Below are 10,176 nucleotides of genomic sequence, written 5' to 3'. Positions count from 1 at the left end.
TGTTAATAATACTTTTGTAAATAACGTTGTTAATGAAAAACAAAAAGAAATCTAGCAATTCAACGAAAAAGATGCAGAATTTCGACCCATACATTTGTTTCTAATCTGGTATTGTACCATTAAAATCCATAATTTTAAGTGAGCCAGTATATAAAAGTAAGCCAGTAGAAAAGGATTGACTTATATAAAAATAAAAATATTGATAGCAGAGCGTGGTTTCGATCCACGGACCTCTGGGTTATGGGCCCAGCACGCTTCCACTGCGCCACTCTGCTTATAGTGACCCAATTTGAAATTTTCTAGCACTATTTACAATAGACAACAAAACTTTGATTTAAAATAGATATATTTTCCGAACTTAATAGAGGGAGAGCCAGTGACCAAATTTAGGTGGTCAGTTCATAAGTCACGAAACTTTTCATCAAAATTAAAAAAATATAGTAACTAACTTACTAATTTTTACTTTAATTTTTTAATTTCCTAAAATTTTATGACTTATACTTTAACAAAAACAAGTCTTATTTCTTACCCTCCTTAAAAATTTGTCGTAGTCCACCCCGGCCACACTGGGCTGCCAAGTGGTATTTCATTATCTGCAGGTATTAAAGTTTTACTATGAAAATTTTCGTGACTTTTGTAATGACCACCTAAATTTGGTCACTGGCTCTTGGTCTATAAATATTATACTAGTAGATCTTTTAATACATTTTGTTGCTAGCATCTTTTTATATCAATATAGTTAGGTATCAATGTTGTGTATGTCTAGAAAAAAAAAAAAAAAAATGGCAAAGGCGAATCATACTGAGTATGTATCTAATATTACCACCTCCATTATTGAAATTTTGCACAAATTGTTTCGATTAAAAGAGCACAAAGTTACGATATATATATATTTTTTAAATAAATAAAATAACTCCTACTAGACTAAATTTATCTTATATTTTTGAATTATTTATAAAAAAAGATTTTCGATAAAGCGAAAAAATCTCCGTGAAAAATGCCGCCCTAGTCCAGCAAATCTTTTCTTTAAGCATTATTAACTAATAATATTAACTAATTAATTAATAATAGAGCTGTAGTTCAAAAGCATAAAAACGAAAAAGTACACGAAAATTTGACGTGTGTTCGCTTGTAAGAAAAATGTCCGACTAATGACGCGATGTACACGACTTTAAAGCTTCGCCTACTTAGACAAGACTTGTTGGGTACTTTTTAACGTAGTTATTACTTTTTGAAAACTCTTCTGTATAAACGAACTCTAAAAACCCTGCAGACTACGATCGTGAAATGTCAGAAATTGATTGCAATATTGACTCTGCATAGTATAAAAATCTCTAAACTGTACGCTAAGATCTTTTAAACTTAAACTACGGGTTTTAATGCGGTTTCCATCAATGAACTGAGTGATTCAAGGGGAAGGTTTATTTTTATAATACATATACTTGACTTTCTTAGCCGGAAAAAATCAATAATTTTGCGTTTTACGTGAATTCATTAAAATAAAATTTGTATATTAGATTGAAATGGGACAGGTAATTAGTTAATTATAACATTTAAAGTAACTCGCATCAAAATAGTATCGTTTTATTTCCGTTTTATCAGCCATAAACTCAATAATTGTATAATAAGCTTTCGCCCAAAAGCGTTCTTTAAATTTTTTTTAATGTCCGACCGAAAGTTCGATTTCTGTTTCGATTTCGACAAAAAATTGAGTTTCGGTTTAGTTTCGGTTTCGGCAGTAAACTTGCCGAAACTGCGACCGCAACCGAAACTGCGTTCGGGAGTTGCCGCGCTGTGCTCGGTCATAATCGGAGCCGTAATTGTCTAATCATGTCGTGACTTGCTTGTGTTCGCAATGCGCTTTGTTTGTTATGAGTTGGGACTGGGATATTATAAAGAATCTTACTGAGGTACTAAAGTTTTTTTATGAAGCTGCACTTGATCTGTCATATGATAACGCCTGCATTTCCCTTGCAATTCCTTTGATATCACTATTAAATAGGAAGCTGCAAACTAGAGACGAAAATGAAAGCGAAATAATGAGAAACATGAAAACACGGTTGCATGGATCAATGAATCGACCATTTGCATACGTCAAAGGACAGCCTGCACTAATAACTGCAACATTACTGGATCCAAGATTTAAAGGCACATATCTGAATTCTGATGAAGTTGACATTGCCACCTTAGAAATAGAAAACCATTTGAGGATTTACACGGACGATGTTAGTTATACAATAAGTGAAAACTGACATTCTGAAGAATCACAGCCATCTTGGTGATTTAGAATATCGTCTCCCGAAAAAGCGGAAGAGCTTTGGGACGCCCATGATAAATCTACTTGTAATTTAATAGGAACCTCTGGTGTGGAGAATAGTGATTGTTTATCCCAAATTAAGATAACCATTCAAGCATACTTGTCAGAACCTAGGTTACAGAGAAGTGCAGGCATTTATTCTTACTGGAATTCTAGTCCATTTCTGTCTTTGAGAAAGGTAGCACTGAAATTCTTATCAGCTCCACCGACGAGTGGACGACCAATTTATTCAGACAGAAGGAGTAATCTGCGAGGCGAAAATGTTGATAAACTATTGTTTCTTACCTATAATATAAGATTGTTTAACTATGAATATTAATAAGACATAAAAAATACAGATTGCTGCTTGAAATTATTAGAATCAAGTCTACGCGTTTTAAAATATTACTATTAGTTTATAATTTAGTAGTTTAGCAATAGTTTTTTGTTGAAGTGTCATACAAAATGACGAATTAAGTTTAGAAGGAGTTAATTTGTTTTAAAGATAAATGGGATTTATATTGTTTTATTTATTACTTAAATATTAAGTACCTACTTATAACTATTGTGATTTTAGGTAACAACTTAAATAAGTATTTAAGTAATTATTTAACGCATTTTTAAAACTATGTGATTTTAAGAAAAAAATTAAAATAGACTGATTATTATCATTCTGTTTTCTCTATTTTCCCTCTAAACATGATTCCTGTAAAAAAGTTTCGGTTTCGGTCGTAAAAACCAGTTTCGGTCGGACACTATTTTTTTTTTAAATTTCGCAACAGAGGCATTTTGAACGCTTTCTGGGATCCCGTTGTAGAACCTATGCAGTCGAGTAACAGTAGTAACAAGTTTGTGTTTGTTCCTAGCGTGTTTGTACTCAGTGAAACAGCAATACCAAAACTAAATACAAAGAAAAGTTCAGCTAGTTTTACAGCTGTACGTAGGCAGGTACGTACAGAACGGAATTTTTCCATTCCGCATTATTACATTTTAACCAAACATAACTCTATTAAGCGATTTCTCGAAATATTTTATCTGAACATCGAAAACAACGCTTAAAATTTATTATCGTACAGATAATCATTATTATAATGAATTATCAATAGCCAATACAACATAGTTTTAACAATAAACTCTTTATAAAGACTATAAAAAAAAAAATACTATCATTGTTTAATATATCGTGATTCAATTGATTATTTATTTACACAGATTTAACGTCATAACAAAATTTCATTAGAATTTCTATTGTAACATATCGGTAATTTTATAACCAGATGTAAAAACTATTCCTCTTTATATAAGAACTAGCGACTCGTCCCGGCTTCGCACGGGTGCAATGCTGATACTAAATATACTACAGAATGTCTTACAACGTTCTCAGTTTTTCAGTCATTAGACCCTGCGGTTTAAATCTGTAATATCTTCGAAAGTATTCATTTAAATTACATGCTGTAGAGGGCCATATTGATCTATATTAAATGCACAATGTATTTAAGGTACTTAATTGGATAAGGACTAATGTTGTATTGCTTAAAATCGCTTCGAAAATAAAAAGTAAAGGATAAAAAATGGTTTTTGTGGATTATCCCTAAGAGATAGACATATACCATCGCGGACATTTTTTTAAAAAGACCTTTTTAAGGTGTACAGTACTGTAATACATTATTTTGATCTATCTCGTAGCGTTCAGCCACCGTTTGCAATGTAAGCGAAAAAATTTATTTATTTACATCACTTTAAAAACTCTAAAATAATCAGTGTTTATCCACTATATTGTGCATGTATTATACATATAAACCTTCCTCTTGAATCAATCTATGTATTAAAAAATACCGCATCGAAATCCGTTGAGTAATTTTAAAGAAAGCATACACAGGAATATACAGCGGTAAGCGACTTTTTTTTATACTATGACATTTAAAAAAACATCTTTGTCGCTAAACATGCTGTAAGTGATTACCTGGTGTCTATATATGTATATATCATATAATATATACGTTTATATTCGATTATAATTGTACTAGCTAAACCTGATAACATTATAGCATACAAACCTTCATTCCCCATTTTAAATTCTCGAGGAATTAATTAAATATGACTCAAAATGGCCGAGCCGAGATGGCCCAGTGGTTAGAACGCGTGCATCTTAATAGATGATTTCGAGATCAAACCCAGGCAAACACCACTGAATTTTCATGTGCTTAATTTGTGTTTATAATTCATCTCGTGCTCGGCAGTGAAGGAAAACATCGTGAGGAAACCTGCATGTGTCAATTTCAACGAAATTCTGCCACATGTGTATTCCACCAACCCGAATTGGAGCAGCGTGGTGGAATATGCTCCATACCTTCTCCTCAAAGGGAGAGAAATTTGCAGGGTGTTAATGACTCAAAATATCTTCATATCAAAATTGATCTCAACCGGTTCACCGGTTTAAGCATGAATCTCATGGAACTACATACTTTAAATATATAAGTGTACTTCTGTACTATGCCGAGCATGTAAGACCTCTTTGTACGTCTTCCTTAGCTATATTTATAACTGATTTTTTTAATCTATCAATAAATACATTTGTATTGTATTGTATTGTATATGTATTTCACCAAAATAGACATTTCAATTATTATCAATGATTTGCTCCAAATTTACTATAATAAATATAAAACGTTAAAAAAATATGTCAAAGGTGAAAATTATACAGCAGATTGTTGTGACAATTTTAATTGTAACGTACTGGAAATGCGTCTTCATAAACTGACGAAGCACTTGTTAGTAAGTTAGTTTACCTTCGGATTGAAATAAAATCACCTCCATTTCTTTAAAGGATAATTTCTCATTTTTTCTCTCTCCTGTCTATGTTTCAAACGTACCCAAAATATTAATAAAGATTTAAAAATAAATGAAAACATTGAAGCGAGATATTAAAATTTCACAATATTATCAAATAACTGAAATGTAAAATTCTATTAATATCTTCGTGCGTATAGACTTTAATAAAACGGTATGTTGATAAAGTTTTTAATTGTAAATATTATTTATCAATACTTAATAATAATCAATCATATATTGCCTATCAAAATGTCTAGTTAGATGTTAACTATTAAGCTTATTATAATACCATTACCTTGTAGAACGGCCACGTAGTGGTGACTGTGAAATAATAAGCTTTATAACACTAAATTAGCAGTATGTGGAGATTATGGACGGATTTCTCCAAAGCCATGAAGACTCCGTTCTAGGGCGCCAAAATTTAGGGGACGGATAACTTTGTTGTTCAGATTTTTTTTAGAATTAAGCCTTCAATCAAGCGTTTAAAAAATCAATAATCAAAATATTCTTACTATTAGTATTTGAATCGGGATATTTACCATGTTTTTTTTATTTTTATTTGGTTAGCACGAGTTGTTGTCTCGTGAACAAGACATTCGTAGATAATGTCGAAATATCGAGCTCCACCAAATAAAAATAATAAACATGGTAAATATCCCGTTTTAAATACTTGTAGTAATAAAAATAACCATGTCAATTTAAAATCTTATACAAAATATTCTTTATTCAAGTAGGCTCATAAAAGCACTATTGAATTAAATGTGAAACTACCACCGGTTCGGAAAGTAGTAAATTATATTGAGAAGAACCGGCAAGAAACTCAGTAGTTACGCTTGTATTCATAATGAGGATATGACAACTTATACCACAACACTTAAATTTTTGTACGTCATTCGAATTTTCGTGCTTTACATGAAATAGGTAGCAGCAATCTCAGCAGGCAAGGAAGACCAACGAAACTTCAAGCTCAATTCGTTTCCGAAGGCTTCCTCGTTTCATATCCGGGAACGTTAACATTGTAATGACAAAAGTTTAGTCTTTTAGTAAGTATTTCATGACAGCAAAACCCATTTTTTTAACCAATCAACTCAATATCTCGAGCATTTGAAAGGGAGGAAGATTTACCTCGGAGTTATTGACAGCAACATAGTATTCGTGGAGGTCAGAAGCTTTACCTTACCTTAGTCGAATTAAGTACATTTATAGAATTGTGTCAGTTATTATTTATAAATAAAAATATATTTTCATAATATTATAACACAATTTAAGTAGATAAAGATATAAATTTATATTTAATAACAAGCAATTCAACTTAGGCATGTAAAATTCTTTTAATATTTTCATAACAATGATATCTTAATGGATCTAAAACAAAATCAACTCTTCCACTGATTAATAAAACAAGCGTAGATTAGGTGATTCAGAGATATTATTTAATTAACATTATTATTATTATTAATTACTCTATATTGAAAATCAAAACTAAAATATACATAAGGATCTACGTAAGTGAGAGGTGCAGCAGATGGAGATACCGTTGAAGCACTGTCCTTAGTGGTAGGGCTTTGAAAGTCTACCTGTTTTGGTACCTACTCATTGTACATTCCCTGGTCAAATAATAATCCTTAGTTTTGTTGTGTTCCAATGTGAAGGGTGAGTAAGCCGGTGTAACTACAGATACAAGATACATAACATATATACAACAAGACAAGGATGTAAACATCTTTGCCAACAATATATTTAAATTTAGAAGGTCCATAATGCCACTAATAAGTAATACTTAATTATCTATATTAGTTTTCATTATTAGTTTTATTTTAGTTTATTAATTTTTTATTCATGGTTTTGTTTTTTTTGTTTTGTAACTTGAAATTTTGATTAGTCTTTTATTTGTTTTTTTTTTTGTGCTTTAATGTATATGTTGCCTTACTGTTCATGTAGTTATCACCTGTTATTGAGGTACCACTTATTTTATTTTTTATTTTATGAACTGTGTGCTGTCATGTATCAGTGTGTACTTTGTTGGTGATCAAATAAATAAATAAATATAGTGCCCAATGTTGACGTCGCATTGATAAATGGGTCACCTGGTGGTAAGTGGTCATATCCCGTAGACAATAGCGCGTATGTTAATTTCTTACATAGCCCACGCACCACCAACTTTGGAAACTGATATGTTACGTCCCTTGTACTTGTAATTAGACTTGCTTACGTCTTAATATCTGATCACAACAATACCAAGTACTACAGTTTGGCGGTAGAATATGCACTGAATGGGTGGTACCTAAATAGGCGGACTTGCACAACGCTCTACCACCAAGTAAAAACGGACTTAGAAATGGTCATTGTGGAACGCCTTATAACCAAGAAAATGTAATAATATCAAAGTTATACCAACAACTGCTAAAAGCTATTGGAAACCGGTTGTCCTTGTATTTATTATGTATCCTTGATGTAAAATATTGTATTTGTCCTTATTTCACATAAAATATGTGAAATTAGGACCATGTGTGAGGAAGATTTTGAACATGGATGTCGATGGATATAGAGGACGACCACAGAAACGATGGATGGATTTTGTGAAAGACGATATGGCTGGAAAGAATATTACTTTTGAGATGACGTCAGACAGAAGTATGGAAGAAGACATGCTGCGCGGAACCCGTCGACGACGGCGTCTTAAGCCGAGGTCCGGCCTCGCAGGAGGCAACCTAGGAAGCGCGTATTCTGAGCCCTTAAGTGGGTTCTCAGCATCCAGGTTTGAGTATTTTAACTCGCCTCGCCGCCCGGTGACGCTGTAGAGGCCATTTGGGCCAACAGAATACTCATTTCTAAAAAAAGGGCAGGAGGATAATGCTGCTAAAAGTTATTATAAAAGTAAAGACTGTATTATGATAACACAACTTGGGAATGAAATGATCGTCTCCAAGGCGTTGAATAAAATTATCAAGTATATATTTAAAAACCACTCATTATTTTTCTCCGGTTCTTCTTGGATTTAACTAGTATCTTTCCGAACCGGTGGTAATCAAACAAGTAATAATTTTATGTTAAAGGTTTTGAATTTAATTATATGAAAGTAATAACATACATACTTATATTACTTTACAATACGAAACTATATGACAATGCGAAAAATAAAGTGTCAATTATTGTAATCGGTATATATTATGAGATTAAAAATGGCTGTTTATTAACGAAAGTTGTAAATAATAATTAATTTATTAGAAAATACATAAATAAAAATGCATTTTTTTAAACGTTTGTCACGTGACACAAAACCTCCTGATTGGTCGGGCTTATGATGACGTCACTTGCTGGTTAACCTCGTTTGCCTACTGTATGTGGATTATATGTGCCACAGATTACAATACAGGAAAGTGACGTCACCGACCCCATTGCAGCGCCACATTGTCAAAGTAGCGTTTTCGCGCGCTATTTAAATATGGAATTTTTAATTTGATATTTTTCAGCAAATATGTACTAGAATTAAAAAAAACAAAACTTTTACTGGATTCCTTAACCTCTACTAAATAATATAAAATGGATTTCAAAAACTAGCCAATAGCCTATTGTTAATACCTGAGCATAGTCTGTGTTTTACTAGCTTATCATATTCTGGTAAAATTTCACATAAATAAATAAATATCTATTGTTAGCGAGTAGCCCTAGCCTCCCATACGGTATTACGTCATAGGATGTCATAATTAATTATATCAAATGACTACTGTAGTAATATTTAACCTCCTTGTTTTATATCATTTTATAACTTATGTCATTCTTAAGAACTATGCACTTTTATTACGAAGATATATATATATATATAATTGTATTTAACTAACATAACTGTATTTTTAGATATTGAAAAAGAGTAACTACTGAGTTTCTCGCCGGTTCTTCTCGGTAGAATCTACATTCCGAACCGGTGGTAGCTTTACTTGAAATAGTTTGTTAAATGTCGATTCAAAAGTGCTTGTAAAAGCCTACTTGAATAAAGTATATTTTGATTTTGATTTTTGTCTATACGAGGTGTTATCTTATTTCAATTACATATAATGTTTATAATCGAAACTATTTATTTCACATTATTATGTACTTATAAAATTATTGTTGTAATTAGTTGTTTAATAATTTGTTAAACTTTATTTTAATACTATTTTATTTGGCGCACTATTTAAGACTGACACAAATACATATACAAACTTCATTTTTTAAAAAGATTGATCTGTCACGAGAAATAATGAGATGATTGAAAGTTATTGAAAAATATATTCGTTGGAGAATTATTATAAAACGTGATTTTATTTTGTCATCTTAAACTACTGAAATTACACTATTTTTCGAGCCTCAAAAAATCGATGGTTAGAGCGTAAAAAAAAATTGTGGACGAAAATTGTAAATAATTGTATATTCTACAAATTTTATAATCAATGCAAATATTATTCAATGCGCAAGCGAGATATTTAAGAAAACTCGAATTTTACGACCTTTGACCTTTGAAACGTAAAAGGGTTAAGGTATGCAAAATTTCATCTTTTATCTTTTATCTTTGATCCCGACTACTGAAGACTGTACTAATCGGTTTGCCGTTGAATATAAAATAAACCGAAATTAAAAGAAATCATCAACAATATTATTATTTCCAATTAATGTCTTCGTTTAGTTTGTAGTCCTAGGCTCAAACTTATCCAGCCTTTCATTGAATGAGTATTTACTTTAGGTTTTTTATACCAGATATAATTTTAATTTTTTATTATAAAAATTTAGGGTAAGGATGAAAATAAAAAGTCACAAATCCACAGTTGATTTATTTATTAAAACATGGCAACAATTAACTTATTCGTCTACTAATTACATCGGGTTAGGCTTTTGTTTAATTTTACTTTATATACCTCTCCTATAAATGCTAGTTGGGGGAAACATATACGAGTAATAAAATAAAATACCCGATCGAAATATCTGCACGAATCAAATACAATATAAAGTGAAAAAAAATATATATTAATTTATTTTTTTTGTTAATACTAAGTTGTCGACCAAGATTGCTT

At 31.3% G+C, this 10,176-nt stretch overlaps 1 non-coding gene across 1 annotated transcript; it reads right to left on the bottom strand.

Annotated features, from left to right (window-relative positions):
• Positions 1–203: 203 nt before the first annotated feature.
• Positions 204–275, bottom strand: Trnam-cau (transfer RNA methionine (anticodon CAU)). The gene has a single exon. It is a non-coding gene; the product is annotated as a tRNA-Met (tRNA).
• Positions 276–10,176: the final 9,901 nt, after the last annotated feature.

This window comes from Vanessa tameamea, chromosome 28, assembly GCF_037043105.1.
Source record: "Vanessa tameamea isolate UH-Manoa-2023 chromosome 28, ilVanTame1 primary haplotype, whole genome shotgun sequence".
NCBI lineage: Eukaryota > Metazoa > Arthropoda > Insecta > Lepidoptera > Nymphalidae > Vanessa > Vanessa tameamea.
This window is presented reverse-complemented; position numbering and strand designations above follow the sequence as displayed.